A 19,281-nucleotide genomic window follows, 5' to 3' on the forward strand; every position below is an offset into this window, starting at 1 on the left:
TTTGACAAATTTTTCTATATAAATAAAATATTGACAAAATTTTCTATATAAATAAAATTTTGACAAAATTTTCTATACAAATAAAATTTTGACAAAATTTTCTATAGAAATAAAATTTCGACAAAATTTTCTGTTGAAATAAAATTTTGACAAATTTTTCTGTAGAAATAAAATTTTGACAAATTTTTCTATATAAATAAAATTTTGACAAATTTTTCTATATAAATAAAATATTGACAAAATTTTCTATATAAATAAAATTTTGACAAAATTTTCTATAGAAATAAAATTTCGACAAAATTTTCTGTTGAAATAAAATTTTCAGAAAATTTTCTGTTGAAATAAAATTTTCAGAAAATTTTCTGTTGAAATAAAATTTTGAGAAAATTTTCCAATGGAAAAAAATTTTGACAAAATGTTCTATATAAATAAAATTTTGTCAAATTTTTCTTTAGAAATAAAATTTTGATAAATTTTTCTATATAAATAAAAATTTGGATAAATTTTCTATAGAAATAAAATTTTGACACAATTTTCTATAGAAATAAAATTGCTACAAAATTTTCTATAGAAATAAAATTGCTACAAAATTTTCTATAGAAAGAAAATTTCGACAAAATTTTCTATTGAAATAAAATTTTGACAAATTTTTCTATAGAAATAAAATTTTGACAAATTTTTCTATATAAATATAATTTCGACAAAATTTGCTGTTGAAATAAAATTTTGAGAAAATTTTCTATAGAAAAAAAATTTGAAAATGTTCCATTTAAATAAAATTTTGACAAATTTTTCTATAGAAATAAAATTTTGACAAATTTGTTTGTATAAAAAAATATTGACAAAATTTTCTATATAAATAAAATTTTGACAAAATTTTCTATATAAATAAAATTTTGACAAAATTTTCTATAGAAATAAAATTTCGACAAAATTTTCTGTTGAAACAAAATTTTGAGAAAATTTTCTATTGAAATAAAATTTTGACAAATTTTTTCTATAGAAATAAAATTTTGACATATTTTCTATATAAATAAAATTTTGAAAAATTTTTCTATATAAATAAAATATTGACAAAATTTTCTATAGAAATAAAATTTCGACAAAATTTTCTGTTGAAATAAATTTTTGAGAAAATTTTCTATAGAAAAAAAATTCTATATAAATAAAAATTTGACAAATTTTTCTATATAAATAAAAATTTGACTAAATTTTCTATAGAACTAAAATTTTGACAAATTTTTCTATGTAAATAAAAATTTGACTAAATTTTCTATAGAAATAAAATTTTGACACAATTTTCTATAGAAATAAAACTTTGACAAAATTTTCTATAGAAATAAAATTTCGACAAAATTTCTATAGAAATAAAATTTCGACAAAATTTTCTGTTGAAATAAAATTTTGAGAAAATTTTCTATTGAAATAGAATTTTGAGAAAATTTTCCAAGAAAAAAATGTTTGACAAATTTTTCTATATAAATAAAATATTGACAAAATTTTCTATATAAATAAAATTTTGACAAAATTTTCTATACAAATAAAATTTTGACAAAATTTTCTATAGAAATAAAATTTCGACAAAATTTTCTGTTGAAATAAAATTTTGACAAATTTTTCTGTAGAAATAAAATTTTGACAAATTTTTCTATATAAATAAAATTTTGACAAATTTTTCTATATAAATAAAATATTGACAAAATTTTCTATATAAATAAAATTTTGACAAAATTTTCTATAGAAATAAAATTTCGACAAAATTTTCTGTTGAAATAAAATTTTCAGAAAATTTTCTGTTGAAATAAAATTTTGAGAAAATTTTCCAATGGAAAAAAATTTTGACAAAATGTTCTATATAAATAAAATTTTGTCAAATTTTTCTTTAGAAATAAAATTTTGATAAATTTTTCTATATAAATAAAAATTTGGATAAATTTTCTATAGAAATAAAATTTTGACACAATTTTCTATAGAAATAAAATTGCTACAAAACTTTCTATAGAAATAAAATTGCTACAAAATTTTCTATAGAAAGAAAATTTCGACAAAATTTTCTATTGAAATAAAATTTTGACAAATTTTTCTATAGAAATAAAATTTTGACAAATTTTTCTATATAAATATAATTTCGACAAAATTTGCTGTTGAAATAAAATTTTGAGAAAATTTTCTATAGAAAAAAAATTTGAAAATGTTCCATTTAAATAAAATTTTGACAAATTTTTCTATAGAAATAAAATTTTGACAAATTTGTTTGTATAAAAAAATATTGACAAAATTTTCTATATAAATAAAATTTTGACAAAATTTTCTATATAAATAAAATTTTGACAAAATTTTCTATAGAAATAAAATTTCGACAAAATTTTCTGTTGAAACAAAATTTTGAGAAAATTTTCTATTGAAATAAAATTTTGACAAATTTTTTCTATAGAAATAAAATTTTGACATATTTTTCTATATAAATAAAATTTTGAAAAATTTTTCTATATAAATAAAATATTGACAAAATTTTCTATATAAATAAAATTTTGACAAAATTTTCTATAGAAATAAAATTTCGACAAAATTTTCTGTTGAAATAAATTTTTGAGAAAATTTTCTATAGAAAAAAAATTCTATATAAATAAAAATTTGACAAATTTTTCTATATAAATAAAAATTTGACTAAATTTTCTATAGAACTAAAATTTTGACAAATTTTTCTATGTAAATAAAAATTTGACTAAATTTTCTATAGAAATAAAATTTTGACACAATTTTCTATAGAAATAAAATTTTAAGAAAATTTTCTATAGAAAAAATCTTTGACGAAATCTACTTGGAAATAAAAGTTTGACAAAATCTTCTTTAGAAATAAAATTTTAAGAAAATTCTCTATAGAAAAAAAAACTTTGAGAAAATTTGATATAGAAATAACATTTTGAGAAAATTTTCTATGGAATAAAATCTTGAAAAAATTGTCTATAGAAATAAAATTTTTAGAAATTTATCTATAGAAATAAAATTTGGAGAAAATTTTCTATAAAAATAAAATTTTGAGAAAATTTTCTATAGAAATAAAATTTTGACAAAATTTTCGATAGAAATAAAATTTTGACAAAATTTTCGATAGAAATAAAATTTTGAAAAAAAAATCTATAGAAATAAAATTTTCCATAGAAGTAAATTTTAAGTGGGACACTAAATATCATTAATATTGGTATTTATTTTTGTATAGCCCAATGTAGATTGATCTTCTCGATTAAGAGCAATTCCCTTCCACTATATAAATATGTTTTTTTAAATTGGAAATTAGGATTTGCCTTATCATACCTTTAGTGTGTCCGTGCTCTTTTTTCTATCACTTCATTAGATCGCCAATATGTCTAAGAGTAATAGGTGTAATACGACATTAAGGCATATTATGATGTCTTGTTCACCTGGCGAGACAATTGATAAGAGACCACCATAAATTATTCGAGGTCTAACCGCTACCGAGTATAGTCAAAGTTCAGTTCATGGACGGTGATCCCCCAATGTTTCGCTATTTTGAAGAAGGAATTGAGGAATTGATTTCAAATATAAATATAATAGGATTTGATTCAAAAGTGGCACAGCAGAATAAAAAGGTGGTACAGAATGTAAAAAATTATGGCATTTAGTGCGACAACAAAAGAGTCGCATAAAACTATCGACTATCGAAAAGTGGCAAACTTGCCAAAAATGTATCACAATTGTGAGTATTAGTATCCGATTTCAATAGACGAAGCGCCCAGCAAATGTGAGCTAAATTCCCAGGCATATTGCCCATAAGAGAGAAAACTAAGACCTATGATCCTATGACTGGATAAAATTCATGGGAGACAAGAAAAATTTGTGTTACAAGTTGGGGATTCGATGCGTGTTTCTTGGAACTTTTTTTGTACTAGGCCAGAAGTTTACAATTCTTCTGGTATTTTCCAATGAGAAAAACAATTCAAATCTCAAATTGTAAAATTACTCATCTAAATAAGGTCAAAAATTTCCCCTAGCCAATTTAATTTTGCAATAGTTTAACATTTTGAGTATTAACAAACAAAAAAAATAATAACGAAATCAACCCTTGTTGCAAGTTTTCATCTGATAAGATTTGTCGCCTTTTATCTAAACACCCCATTAGACTGTTCATTGACGGAATGGAAAAAATGCGAAATATAGACTAGAATAAGCAAATTCCAATTAGAAGAGTAGAATGTGCTCGTATCAAATTCAAAGGTTCAATGTTTCCACAAATTCTGCGAGGGGGTAGTTTTAAGATTCAAGTCATCAGGAATATCTGCACCATAGTCTTTGTTCATAATTCCAATATGACTAATGTGTTGTGGTCTAAGAATTCTCTTTCCCCTGGCCCAAATCAACCGGGGGTTGGAGTTAAATAAATTCCATTTCTTTTAGTATAAAACTAATGGGGTCTATTTCTTTACTGGGTTCTGGTCTTCTGATTGTGACATTGTCTGGTTATGGAAAACGTGTCCCTAGGGGTGATGGTTATGGTGGTGGTGGTTGATTTAGTTTTGTTTTCTTGTTTTCCTCAAATCATGTGTTTAAAGCCTACATTTTTTTCTGCATGTCACAAAGAAGGGTTGCTGTCGGTTTTTTGCTATTTATTTTGGAATTGTTGTGTGTTTTAGGAACGTGTTTGAGATATTCAATTAAATTAAAAAATAAACTACAACGATGGGCTAGGTATTTAAGAATATGGTAAGGTTGGTTATGGTTCACGTGGAAATATGGAATAAGCAAAAGTTTTAAGATATAGGCAGTTTTGAGGATTCTAATAATTTAAATTAAAATAAAAAATATTTGGTTCAAAATTTGAATTTAATTTTGAAACTTTCCAAATAGAACAACACATATCAAAGACTAAAAGAAGGAAAAGCTTGAAGTCAAAAGGATTTATTTATTTATTTATTAAGTCTACAGATATAAATCCTTACAAGATTGATTTCTTTTTAATTTAGTTTTAATTTTAACTTGGTTATGATTAATGTGGAATCATGAAATTGGCAAATGTTTTAAAATGTCTATAGAGTTTTGAGGATTCTAATAATTTAGAAGGATGTTTTATAAAAAAATGATAAAATTTTAAAAATGATAATTTTAATAGCCCAAAAATACTTGGCTCAAATTTTGGATTTAATTTTGAAATTTAAAAAAAGAACAAAAAAAATATCAGAGACTAACCCCCATTTTCATGAAGCTCCGTTAGTGCTACGTTAGCTAACGAAATTTTAAACCGTACTATGGACATATCTGTCATCTTGCCTATATATTTCATATGACAGTTAGGACATTAACCGCTAAAATTATTTTCAATAAAAGTTAACTGGAGAGAAGATATTTGCAATTTACTTCCTGTTAACTGGGAGTTAAAGCCTAACCGAGCTACATGAAAATGGCCGTAAAAGGGAAAAGCTTGAAGTCAAAAGTATTGATTTCTATTTAAAATTTATGTTAAGCTAAATTTTAATTTAGATATAGCTCCCACATATATATGTATTTACCATTTAGCATTACCTTTGAGAATATCTAAAAAGTGTCACAAAAAGTATCATTCATACAAAACATGGCACATTAAGTTAAACAAGTATATACGGCCGTAAGTTCGGCCAGGCCGAATCTTATATACCCTCCACCATGGATTGCATAGCAAACTTCTACTAAAGACTGTCATCCACAATCGAATTACTTGGGTTGCGGTAACACTTGCCGATGGCAAGGTATCTTAAAACTTCTTAACACCGTCTTCTAAATTGTAAGTTAGTCCTTACGGGGTATATTAAACAAAAACAAAAGCTGATTCAATACATATATAATTCAGTTTGACAATTTTTTTTATAGAAGTAAAATTTTGACAACATTTTCTTTAGAAATAAAATTTTGAGAAAATTTTCTATAGAAATAACATTTTGGTAGATTATTTTTGGCGATATGGACCAATTTTTGTGTGATTGGCGATGTGCTATATATAACTATAGACCGATATGGACAATTGTTGCATGGCTGTTAGCGGCCATATACTAGTGCTATGTACCAAATTTCAACCGAATGGGATGAATTTTGCTCCTCCACGAGGCTCCGGAGGTAAAATCTGGTGATCGGTTTATATGGGGGTTATAACATATATAATTATGAACCGATATGGACCAATTCTTGCATGGTTGTTAGAGACCATATACTAACACCACGTATCAAATTTCAAACGGATCGGATGAATTTTGCTCCTCCACGAGGCTCCGGAGGTCAAATCTGGTGATCGGTTTATATGGGGGCTATATATAATTATGGACCGATATGAACCAATACTTGCATGGTTGTTAGAGACCATATACTAACACCACGTATCAAATTTCAAACGGATAAGGGCCGCAAATTTTCCAAATATGTAACCAAATTTAGTACACATTGCTAAAATGTTACTACCTGTACATTTTGTGAAAAAAAATTCAAGTTAATCGGAGTGAAATTATGACTTCCGGTGGTCATACGAGTCTTCAACCGATTTGAACCAAATTTGGCAAGTATAGTAAGAATGTTAATTCCACTCTTTGTGCAAAATTTTACGTTAATCGGGGTAGAACTGTGGCCTCTGTCGTCATATAAGTCTAAATCGGGCGGAAGATATATATGAGAGCTATATCTAAATTTTAACCGATTTCAATAAAATTTGGCACACTTTGCGACACTATCCATTGTTCTCTATGTGCAATATTTGAAGTATATCAGGGTAACATAAATCTCTGACTTCTGGGGCCACATAAGTACATATCGAGCGAAAATATATATCTAAATCTGAACCGATTCCTTTCAAAATCAATAAGGTTCTATTCTGACCCAAAACACATATTTGTGCCATATTTGAATCGATTGGACTGCAATTGCGACCTAAACTTTAGTCACAAAAATGTGGTCACAGAGAGACGGACGGACATGGCTAGATCGAATTAGGGGCCGGCCCTGTTGCAATATTGCCAAAGACACCGTGCGTCTATCTCGTCTCTTTCTGGGAGTTGCAAACATATGCTCTAACTTGTAAAACCCTGTTCCACAGAGTTGTTCACGGTATAAAAATGAGCTTGGACTAAAGCTATTGAAGTTCCATGAAGGGCAAGAGCTCACCAATGCCCAAAAAACAAGTTTAGACTGGAAAGAGCCAAGGAGTTACTTCGCTTGTACAAAAGTGGCCAGTTATACAAATTTGTTTTCTCCGACAAGAATCAATTCCAAATTTAGCAGTTTGTGAACAAACAAAATAAGCGAGCTTACTTGCCAAAGAGGTTAGTTGAAAATGTACACCTTCGATTGGCCACCAGACATCAAGCTTCGCCGATGGAAAAGATGTGGGTCGTCGACCGTGGGTCAAATAAATGCTTAATAATATCGAGGAAATGTCTTAAAGACAGCATTGAAACCCTTTAAGTTGATTACGAATGGCTTAAAAAGTAGGTTCCTCGTTGCATTTCTACCGCACAAAGGCCACAAAAATCTTCGAATCTCAATCCTTTGGGACTTGGCGCCTGGGGAATTTTAGAAAGTAAGGTTGGCGCCAAAAAATACCAATGTGTAGATCATCTTAAGACGGTTCATCCCTGGGAATGGGCCTACATACCGCAGAGCCCACTTTTGGGCAGCGTCTGGAGCATTTTGTTGAGAAAAATCTACGGATCTCAATCTATTGGACTATTTATTAAAGGCATTTTTGAGAGTAAGTTGGCACTAAAGAATAGAATAGAATGGCCATTGTCATCAAAACCAAGGATTTCAATCCATAGAACTTTTGCGTTTGGAATATTTTGAGTAGGTTAGGTTAGGTTAGGTGGCAGCCCGATGTATCAGGCTCACTTAGACTATTCAGTCCATTGTGATTCCACATTGGTGAACTTCTCTCTTATCACTGAGTGCTGCCCGATTCCATGTAAAGCCTGAAATATCGGGATGCCACTATATCTAACCAAACCTATCACAATGGATTGAATAGTTGAAATGAATACCTAACCTAACCCAACGGGATTTGGTATCAAAATGTAAAAAAAAATTAAATTATTTAATTAAAAAGTAAAATTATTTATGACAAAAAGTTGGCACTAAAATCTCAAAAGCTTGGCATTTAATTACACAGCAAAAAAGTGTCACAAAAGTATCAACGCTTGACAAAAATTGGAAAAATTGCCACTACACAAAAAATATTTTTTGTCTTCAATCATGAAATTAATTTATCCAATTAATTCTTCTTCAATCGCAAAAATGCTAGTATCAATCACCAAGGCCAATTAATTAATTAATTGTTCCAATTTAAAATAATAATTGATACAATTAATTTTTGTGATTGATTTCTGTTTCAATTCAAAATTTTGTTGAACTAATAAAATTTGTAATTAAATAGTTTTTTAAAAATCAATTGATTTTTGTTTTTAAGCAAAACTTTTAAAATTATATTTAAACGTTTGCATCAACTTTCCGAAGGGTAATGATGAGTTTTGAACATTTTTAATTTATGACTCTAATGAAATTTTTATTGGATTTATTTTGCTGTTAGAGTCATTTTGAAAGAAAAGTTTTTAATAACACAGACAAAAAAATATCACCCAAAAATTTTTTAATTAAAATTTTAATTTTGAAATTTAAAAAATATTCAATTAAAAATTTAATAGATTTAACTAAATTTTTATATAAAATAAAAATGTGTCACAAAAAATAATTTTATCAATTAATTTTACTTTAATAGGATCAATTAATTAATTTTTAAATAATTTTTATAATTGACGTAATTTGATAATTGACGGAATTGATCTGTATTATCTGGGATTGAAGAAATTTCATTTAAAAATTTATTATACCCTCCACCATAGGATGGGGGTATATTAACTTTGTCATTCCGTTTGTAACACATCGAAATATTGCTCTAAGACCCCATAAAGTATATATATTCTGGGTCGTGGTGAAATTCTGAGTCGATCTGAGCATGTCCGTCCGTTCGTCTGTTGAAATCACGCTAACTTCCGAACGAAACAAGCTATCGACTTGAAACTTGGCACAAGTAGTTGTTATTGATGTAGGTCGGGTGGTATTGCAAATGGGCCATATCGGTCCACTTTTACGTATAGCCCCCATATAAATGGACCCCCAAATTTGGCTTGCGATTGCTTTAAGAGAAGCAAATTTCATCCGATCCGTCTGAAATTTGGTACATGGTGTTAGTATATGTTCTCTAATGGCCATGCAAAAATTGGTCCACGTCGACCCATAATTATATATAGCCCCCATATAAGCCGATCCCCAGATTTGACCTCCGGAGCCTCTTAGAGGAGCAAAATTCATCCGATCCGGTTGAAATTTGGTACATGGTGTTAGTATATGGTCTCTAACAACCATGCAAGAATTGGTCCATATCGGTCCATAATTAGAGAAGCAAATTTCATCCCACCCGGCTGAAATTTGGTGCATGGTGTTAGTATATAGTCTCTAACAACCATGCACAAATTGGTCCATATAGGTCCACTTTTACGTATAGCCCCCATATAAACGGACCCCCAAGTTTGGGTTGCGATTGCTTTAAGAGAAGCAAATTTCATCCGATCCGGCTGAAATTTGGTACATGGTGTTAGTATATAGTCTCTAACAACCATGCAAAAATTGGTCCATATCGGTCCATTTTTCCGTGTAGCCCCCATATAAACGGACCCCCAAATTTGGCTTGCGATTGCACTAAAAGAAGCAAATTTCATCCGATCCGGCTGAAATTTGGTACATGGTGTTGGTATATGTTCTCTAATGACCATGCAAAATTTGGTCCACATCGACCCATAATTATATATAGCCCCCATATAAGCCGATCCCCAGATTTGACCTCCGGAGCCTCTTAGAGGAGCAAAATTCATCCGATCCGGTTGAAATTTGGTACGTGGTGTTAGTATATGGTCTCTAACAACCATGCAAGAATTGGTCGATATCGGTCCATAATTATATATAGCCCCCATATAAATCGATCCCCAGATTTGTCCTCAGGAGCCTCTTGGAGGAGCAAACTTCATCCGATCCGGTTGAAATTTGCAACGTGGTGTTAGTATAAGGCCGCTAACAACAATGCCAAAATTGGTCCATATCGGTATATAGTTATATAGCCGATCCCCAATCACACAAAAATTTGTCCATATCGGTTCATAATCATGGTTGCCACTCGAGCCAAAAATAATCTACCAAAATTTTATTTTTATAGAAAACATTGTCAAAATGTTATTTCTATAGAACATTTTGTCAAAATTTTATTTCTATAGAAAATTTTGTCAAAATTTTATTACTATAGAAAATTTTCACAAAATTTAATTTCTATAGAAAATTTTGACAAAATTTTATTTCTATAGAAAATTTTATCGAAATCTTATTTCTATAGAAAATTTTTTCCAAATTTTATTTCTATAGAAAATTTTTTTCAAAAATTTTATTTCTATAGAAAATTTTGTCAAAATTTTACTTTTATAGAAAATGTTGTCAAAATTTTATTTTGTCAAATTTTTATTTCTATAGAAACTTTAAACTTAATTATATACGTATTTAATCGGCCTTTTTAAGTTTAATATACCACGTATGGACTATGTGGTATATATTACGGTGTTAGGAAGTTTTAAGATACCTTGCCATCGGCTTCAGTTGAAGTTTCTACGCAATCCATGGTGGATGGTACATAAGCTTCGGCCTGGCCTAACTTACGGCCGTATATACTTGTTGGATCAATTAATTTTGTGTTTAAGGATAAACAATATATTTTTCTGTGAATCATCCAATTATAAGAGAAACTTGGTGACCTATTCAATCATATTTTGAAATGAATTTATATGATTGAAGAAATTTCAATCAAATATTAATTGAATAATTTGGTAATTTAAGACAACATTTTTTTCCTGTGATTCATAAAATCATGAGAATAACTCAAGGACCTATGCAACCACATTTTGAAATCTAATTGGATTCAATTATTTATCGATTTCTCCAACACGAACTGTTGGGAATTAGGCACGCTATATTGTATATTACAAAATTAAATTCTGTTGTTATCTTACATCATGATGAGAATTTATTTAACTCCTTGGTAATTAGATGTGTGCTTTTTTAATATACTCCGATATTTGGTTCAAAACTGTTTTGGAAAATCTTAGAAAATTTTTAGAGCTTATTTTTTCACTTTTATTGTGTTAATTTGGCACTTTTTGCAATTTTATATCAATCAGATATTTTAATAAAATTAAATAAAATTTTTTTTTTCTGTGAACCATCATATCATGAGAGTAACTAAGGGACCTATTCAACCACATGTTGAAATCTTTATATGATTAAAGAAATTTCAATTAAATATTAATGGGATCAATTAACAAGATAACATTTTTTTCTGTGTGATCCATCAATCATTAGAGTAACTCAAGCAACTATTCAACCATATTTTGAATTCTAATTGGATTCGATTATTAATCGATTACTCCAATACGAACTGTTGCGAATTTGGTAAGCGGTATTGTATATATGAAATAAAATTAAATTCTGCTATTATCTTACATCATGATGAGAAATTATTTAACTCCTTGGTAATTAGATGTGAATGGTTTTTAAAAAAATATCCTCCGATAGTTGTTTCAAAACTGTAAAAATCTTTGAAAAATTTTAGAGCATATATTATTTTGGTCTGCACTTTAATTGTGTTAATTTGGCACTTTTTTGCAATTATATATCAATCAGATATTTTAATATTTTTTTTTTTTTAATTTAATCAATTTGTAGCAATTCAATTCAAATGCAATTCAACTCAATATATCATAGTATTTCTCATTAATTTTTTTGATAAAAATTTTTAATTAAAATGTAATCAATTTGTATCAATTCAAATCAAGAAATCATAGCATTTCTCATTATTTATTTTTTGGCTATCATTCACTCTTTGGTATTATTTCCAAAAATAGTAAACATCCAAAAATATTTTTTGTTTCAAATTTCCACTTTTAATTTCATAAAATCCACTTTAAATTTTCTGTATATTTTCGTTCACCACTTAAACTCCATAAACACTTTGAATTGTTATTTTTAGAATACTTCTATTTTGAATTTTCAATATTCTTCATTAATTTCAATTTCACACACTCTCTTAGTAGAGAATTTCAATATTTCCATGAAGAAAAATCCACATATAGCCGGCGATTGAAGAGGGCAACCGTTATGCATCATCCGAACGTTTAGTTAATACTGAAAACTCTATAATTTCCCATTTGAGATATAAGCAGCATAGAATGAAAATTTTGAAGCACATACATAGAGTGGTAGCGGCATTGCATACACACACTCACATATGCAAACAATACCTTATGGTATACACCACCACCCAACAGAACAACTTACAACTTCCCCCGTTATAAAGAAAAAAAATTAGAAAAATATGAATGAGAAGTATCGTGAATATGGGATAGAAGAGATCTTAAACACGCTCGTCCCTTATTTGAACTTTGAGTACCATACACAGACGGTGAGTATTGAGTGGGTTTTTGTTTGTTTGTCACTTATTCACTCACTTACTCACAGGGTCAAAATGTAGTTGGTGGTGACAAGGTGTTATAGGCTTTTTTTTGCTCTCCCAAATGGGAGCCCTAAAAAAAAGAGCACATTATTTCTTCTTTGGGGGATATTACAAGGCAACAACATCGAGAGAGAATTATATTTTAGTTATTTCTCAATGTTAATATAGAACTCCTTTAAAGGGATTTTTTTGCTTGATTTTAAGATACTTCATAGAGAAAGAGAGAAAGATTATCTTATTGGAATTTAAGTTGGATTTTCATTTACATTGAAAAAAGAGAATTATGAAGTTTTCTAAAGAGTTGATAAGAGAGTTTTTAGTTAAAAGTCATTAATAATACAAAATTAAGATGTTGATTGGTTTAAAAAGGGAATTGTAATATTTAGGGATTTTAGAGGTATTACAATTTTCGAGGTATTAAAATATAATATTAAAACAAGTATATACAGCCGTAAGTTCAGCCAGGCTAAATCTTATGTGCCTTCCAACATAGATTGCGTATAAATTGTAACTAAAGACTGTCATCTCCAATCGCATACTTGGGTTATGGTAACATTTGCCGAAGGCAAGGTATCTTAAAACTTGTTCACATTGTCTTAAACCATATGGAGACAAATTAAATACCTACATATATGTTATCAGCCAATTCAATTCTTGATTGATTTTCTATAGAAAATTTTTCTATAGAACATTTTATTTCTATAGAAAATGTTGTCAACATTTTATTTCTGTAGAAAATTTTGTCAAAATCTTATTTCTTTTGACAATTTTGTCAAAATTTTGTTTCTATAGAAAATTTTGTGAAAATTTTATTTCTATAGAAAATTTTCTCAAAATTTAATTTCTATAGAAAATTTTGTCAAAATTTTATTTCTATAGAAAATTTTCTCAAAATTTTATTTCTATAGAAATTTTCTCAAAATTTTATTTCTATAGAAAATTTTCTCAAAATTTCATTTCTATAGAAAATTTTCTCAAAATTTTATTTCTATAGAAAATTTTGTAAAAATTTTATTTCTATGGAAAAATTTTGTCAAAATTTTATTTCTATAGAAAATTTTGTCAAAATTTTATATATATAGAAAATTTTATCAAAAATTTATATATATAGAAAATTTTATCAAAAATTTTTCTATGGAAAATTTTATCAAAATTTTTTCTATGGAAAATTTTGTCGACATTTTATTTCTCTAAGAAATTTTATCAATTTTTTTTCTATAGAAAATTTTCTTAAAATTTTATTTCTATAGAAAATGTTGTCCAAATTTTATTTCTATAGAAAATTTTGTGAAAATTTTATTTCTATAGAAAATTTTGTCCAAATTTTATTTCTATAGAAAATTTTGTCAAAATGTTATATCCATAGGAAAGTTTTGCAAAATTTTACTGCAATGGAGAATTTTGTCAAAATTTTACTTCTATAGAGAATTTTCTCAAAATTTTATTTCTATAGAAAATTTTCTCAAAATTTTATTTCTATAGAAAATTTTGTCAACATTTTATTTCGATAAAAATTTTGTCAACATTTTATTTCTATAAGAAATTTTATCAATTTTTTTCTATAGAAAATTTTGTACAAATTTTATTTCTATGGGAAAATTTTGTCAAAATTTTATTTCGATAGAAAATTTTGTCAAAATTTTATATATATATAGAAAATTTTATCAAAAATTTTTCTATGGAAAATTTTGTCAAAATTTTTTCTATGGAAAGTTTTGTCAACATTTTATTTCTATAAGAAATTTTATCAATTTTTTTTCTATAGAAAATTTTGTGAAAATTTTATTCCTATGGACAATTTTGTCAAAATTTTATTTCTATAGAAAATTTTGTGAAAATCTTATTTCTATTGACAATTTTGTCAAAATTTTATTTCTATAGACAATTTTCTCAAAATTTTATTTCTATAGACAATTTTCTCAAAACTTTATTTCTATAGACAATTTTCACAAAATTTTATTTCTATAGAAAATTTTCTTAAAAATTTATGTCTATAGAAAATGTTGTCAAAATTTTATTTCTATAGAAAAATTTGTCAAAATTTTATTTCTATAGGAAATTTTGTAAAAATTTTATTTCTATAGAAAACTTTGTCAAAATTTTATTTCTATAGAAAATTTTGTCAAAATTTTATTTCTATAGAAAATTTTCTCAAAACTTAATTTCTATTGAAAATTTTCTTAATTTTCTATAGAAAATTTTCTCAAAATTTTATTTCTATAGAAAATTTTCTCAAAACTTAATTTTTTTTAAATTTTCATAAAATTTTATTTCTATAGAAAATTTTCTTAAAAATTTATTTCTATAGAAAATTTTGTCAAAATTTTATTTCTATAGAAAATTTTCTCAAAACTTAATTTCTATTGAAAATTTTCTTAAAATTTTATTTCTATAGAAAATTTTCTCAAAATTTTATTTCTATAGAAAATTTTCTCAAAACTTAATTTCTATTGAAAATTTTCACAAAATTTTATTTCTATAGAAAATTTTCTTAAAAATTTATTTCTATAGAAAATTTTGTCAAAATTTTATTTCTGTAGAAAATTTTGTCAACATTTTATTTCTGTAGAAAATTTTGTCAAAATTGTATATGTACAGAAACTTTTTTTAAAAATTTATTTCTATAGAAAGTTTTGTCAAAATTTTATTGCTATAGAAAAATTTGTCAAAATTTCATTTCTATAGAAAATTTTGTCAAAATTTTATTTCTATAGAAAATGTTGTCAAAATTTTATTTCTATAGAAAATTTTGTCAACATTTTATTTCTATTGAAAATTTTCTTAAAATTTTATTTCTATAGAAAATTTTCTCAAAATTTTATTTTTAAAGACAATTTTCTCAAAATTTTATTTCTATTGAAAATTTTGTTAAAATTTTATTTTTATATAAAATTTTGTCAAAATTTTATTTTTATATAAAATTTTGTCAAAATTTTATTTTTATCTAAAATTTTGTCAAAATTTTATTTCTATAGAACATTTTCTTAAAATTTTATTTCTATAGAAAATTTTCTCAAAATTTTATTTCTATAGAGAATTTTCTCAAAATTTTATTTCTATAGAAAGTTTTCTCAAAATTTTATTTCTATAGAAAATTTTCTCAAAATTTTATTCGGTTCATAATAAAATTTTCATCATTGTCAGAATTTTATTTCTATAGAAAATTTTGTCAAAATTTTATTTCTATAGAAAATTTTGTCAAAATTTTATTTCTATAGAAAATTTTGTAAAATTTTATATATATAGAAAATTTTATCAAAAATTTTTCTATGGAAAATTTTATCAAATTTTTTTCTATGGAAAATTTTGTCAGCATTTTATTTCTATAAGAAATTTTATCAATTTTTTTTCTATAGAAAATTTTCTTAAAATTTTACTTCTATAGAAAATGTTGTCAAAATTTTATTTCTATACAAAATTTTATTAAAATTTTATTTCTATAGAAAATTTTGTGAAAATGTTATTCCTATAGACAATTTTGTCAAAATTTTATTTCTATAGAAAATTTTGTGAAAATCTTATTTCTATAGAAAATGTTGTCCAAATTTTATTTCTATAGAAAATTTTGTCAAAATTTTATTTCTATAGAAAATTTTGTCAACACTTTATTTCGATAAAAAATTTTGTCAACATTTTATTTCTATAAGAAATTTTATCAATTTTTTTCTATAGAATATTTTGTAAAAATTTTATTTCTATGGAAAAATTTTGTCAAAATTTTATTTCTATAGAAAATTTTGTCAAAATTTTATATATATAGAAAATTTTATCAAAATTTTTTCTATGGAAAATTTTGTCAAAATTTTTTCTATGGAAAATTTTGTCAACATTTTATTTCTATAAGAAATTTTATCAATTTTTTTTCTATAGAAAATTTTGTGAAAATTTTATTCCTATGGACAATTTTGTCAAAATTTTATTTCTATAGAAAATTTTGTGAAAATCTTATTTCTATTGACAATTTTGTCAAAATTTTATTTCTATAGAAAATTTTGTGAAAATCTTATTTCTATTGACAATTTTGTCAAAATTTTATTTCTATAGAAAATTTTCTCAAAATTTTATTTCTATAGACAATTTTCTCAAAACTTTATTTCTATAGACAATTTTCACAAAATATTATTTCTATAGAAAATTTTCTTAAAAATTTATGTCTATAGAAAATGTTGTCAAAATTTTATTTCTATAGAAAATTTTGTCAACATTTTATTTCGATAAAAAATTTTGTCAACATTTTATTTCTATAAGAAATTTTATCAATTTTTTTCTATAGAAAATTTTGTAAAAATTTTATTTCTATGGAAAAATTTTGTAAAAATTTTATTTCTATAGAAAATTTTGTCAAAATTTTATATATATAGAAAATTTTATCAAAATTTTTTCTATGGAAAATTTTGTCAAAATTTTTTCTATGGAAAATTTTGTCAACATTTTATTTCTATAAGAAATTTTATCAATTTTTTTTCTATAGAAAATTTTGTGAAAATTTTATTCCTATGGACAATTTTGTCAAAATTTTATTTCTATAGAAAATTTTGTGAAAATCTTATTTCTATTGACAATTTTGTCAAAATTTTATTTCTATAGAAAATTTTCTCAAAATTTTATTTCTATAGACAATTTTCTCAAAACTTTATTTCTATAGACAATTTTCACAAAATATTATTTCTATAGAAAAATTTCTTAAAAATTTATGTCTATAGAAAATGTTGTCAAAATTTTATTTCTATAGAAAAATTTGTCAAAATTTTATTTCTATAGAAAATTTTGTCAAAATTTTATTTCTATAGAAAATTTTGTCAAAATTTTATTTCTATAGAAAATTTTGTCAAAATTTTATTTCTATAGAAAATTTTATCAAAACTTAATTTCTATTGAAAATTTTTTTAAAATTTTATTTCTATAGAAAATTTTCACAAAATTTGATTTCTATAGAAAATTTTCTTAAAAATTTATTTCTATAGAAAATTTTCTCAAAACTTAATTTCTATTGAAAATTTTCTTAAAATTTTATTGCTATAGAAAATTTTCTCAAAATTTTATTTCTATAGAAAATTTTCTCAAAACTTAATTTCTATTGAAAATTTTCACAAAATTTTATTTCTATAGAAAATTTTCTTAAAAATTTATTTCTATAGAAAATTTTGTCAAAATTTTATATGTATAGAAAATTTTTTTAAAAATTTATTTCTATAGAAAGTTTTGTCAAAATTTTATTTCTATAGAAAAATTTGTCAAAATTTTATTTCTATAGAAAATTTTGTCAAAATTTTATTTCTATAGAAAATATTGTCAATATTTTATTTCTATTGAAAATTTTCTTAAAATTTTATTTCTATTGAAAATTTTGTTAAAATTTTATTTTTATATAAAATTTTGTCAAAATTTTATTTTTATATAAAATTTTGTCAAAATTTAATTTTTATCTAAAATTTTGTCAAAGTTTTATTTCTATAGAACATTTTCTTAAAATTTTATTTCTATAGAAAATTTTCTCAAAATTGTATTTCTATAGAGAATTTTCTCAAAATTTTATTTCTATAGAAAGTTTTCTCAAAATTTTATTTCTATAGAAAAATTTCTCAAAATTTTATTTCTATAGAAAATGTTCTCAAAATTTTATTTCTATAGAAAATATTGTCAAAAACTTTTTGCGATAGAAATTTTTTTCAAAATTTTATATCTATAGAAAATTTTGTCAAAATTTTATATCTATAGAAATTTTTATCAAAATTTTATTTCCATAGAAAATGTTGTTAAAATTTTATTTTTATATAAAATTTCGCCAAAATCTTATTTCTATAGAAAATTTTGTCAAAATTTTATTGCTATATAAAATTTTGTGAACATTTTATTTCTATAGAAGATTTTGTAAAAAATTTATTTCTATAAAAAGTTTTATCAAAATGTTTTTTCTATAGAAAATTTATTCCTATAGAAAATTTTGTCAAAATTTATTTCTATAGAAAATTTTTCAAAATTTTATTTCTATAGAAAATTTTGTCAATACTTTATTTCTATAGAAAATGTTTGCAAAATTTTATTTTTATAGAAAATTTTTGCAAAATTTTACTTCTATAGAAAATATTTCAAAATTTTATTTCTATAGAAAATTTTATCAATACTTTATTTCTATAGAAATTTTTTGAAAAATTTTATTTCTATAGAAAATTTTCTCAAAATTTTATTTTTAAAGACAATTTTCTCAAAATTTTATTTCTATTGAAAATTTTGTTAAAATTTTATTTTTATATAAAATTTTGTCAAAATTTTATTTTTATATAAAATTTTGTCAAAATTTTATTTTTATCTAAAATTTTGTCAAAATTTTATTTCTATAGAACATTTTCTTAAAATTTTATTTCTATAGAAAATTTTCTCAAAATTTTATTTCTATAGAGAATTTTCTCAAAATTTTATTTCTATAGAAAGTTTTCTCAAAATTTTATTTCTATAGAAAATTTTCTCAAAATTTTATTCGGTTCATAATAAAATTTTCATCATTGTCAGAATTTTATTTCTATAGAAAATTTTGTCAAAATTTTATTTCTATAGAAAATTTTGTCAAAATTTTATTTCTATAGAAAATTTTGTAAAATTTTATATATATAGAAAATTTTATCAAAAATTTTTCTATGGAAAATTTTATCAAATTTTTTTCTATGGAAAATTTTGTCAGCATTTTATTTCTATAAGAAATTTTA

General features: G+C 24.0%; 1 protein-coding gene across 5 annotated transcripts in view; it reads right to left on the reverse strand.

The window, feature by feature from the left end:
• LOC142228986 (uncharacterized protein CG43867) overlaps positions 1-19,281 on the reverse strand; it is a 194,549-nt gene that overhangs the window by 115,524 nt on the left and 59,744 nt on the right. Inside the window, exon 1 of one of the 5 annotated variants that reach the window (XM_075299515.1) lies at positions 11,569-11,727. The exons of the other annotated variants lie outside the window; for them this stretch is intronic. The gene's annotated coding sequence lies outside the window, so the exon portion shown is untranslated. Of the gene's footprint in view, positions 1-11,568; positions 11,728-19,281 lie in introns of those variants that run through there. 5 annotated transcript variants of the gene reach the window in all.

This window comes from Haematobia irritans, chromosome 3, assembly GCF_050003625.1.
Source record: "Haematobia irritans isolate KBUSLIRL chromosome 3, ASM5000362v1, whole genome shotgun sequence".
In the NCBI taxonomy this organism is placed as follows: domain Eukaryota; kingdom Metazoa; phylum Arthropoda; class Insecta; order Diptera; family Muscidae; genus Haematobia; species Haematobia irritans.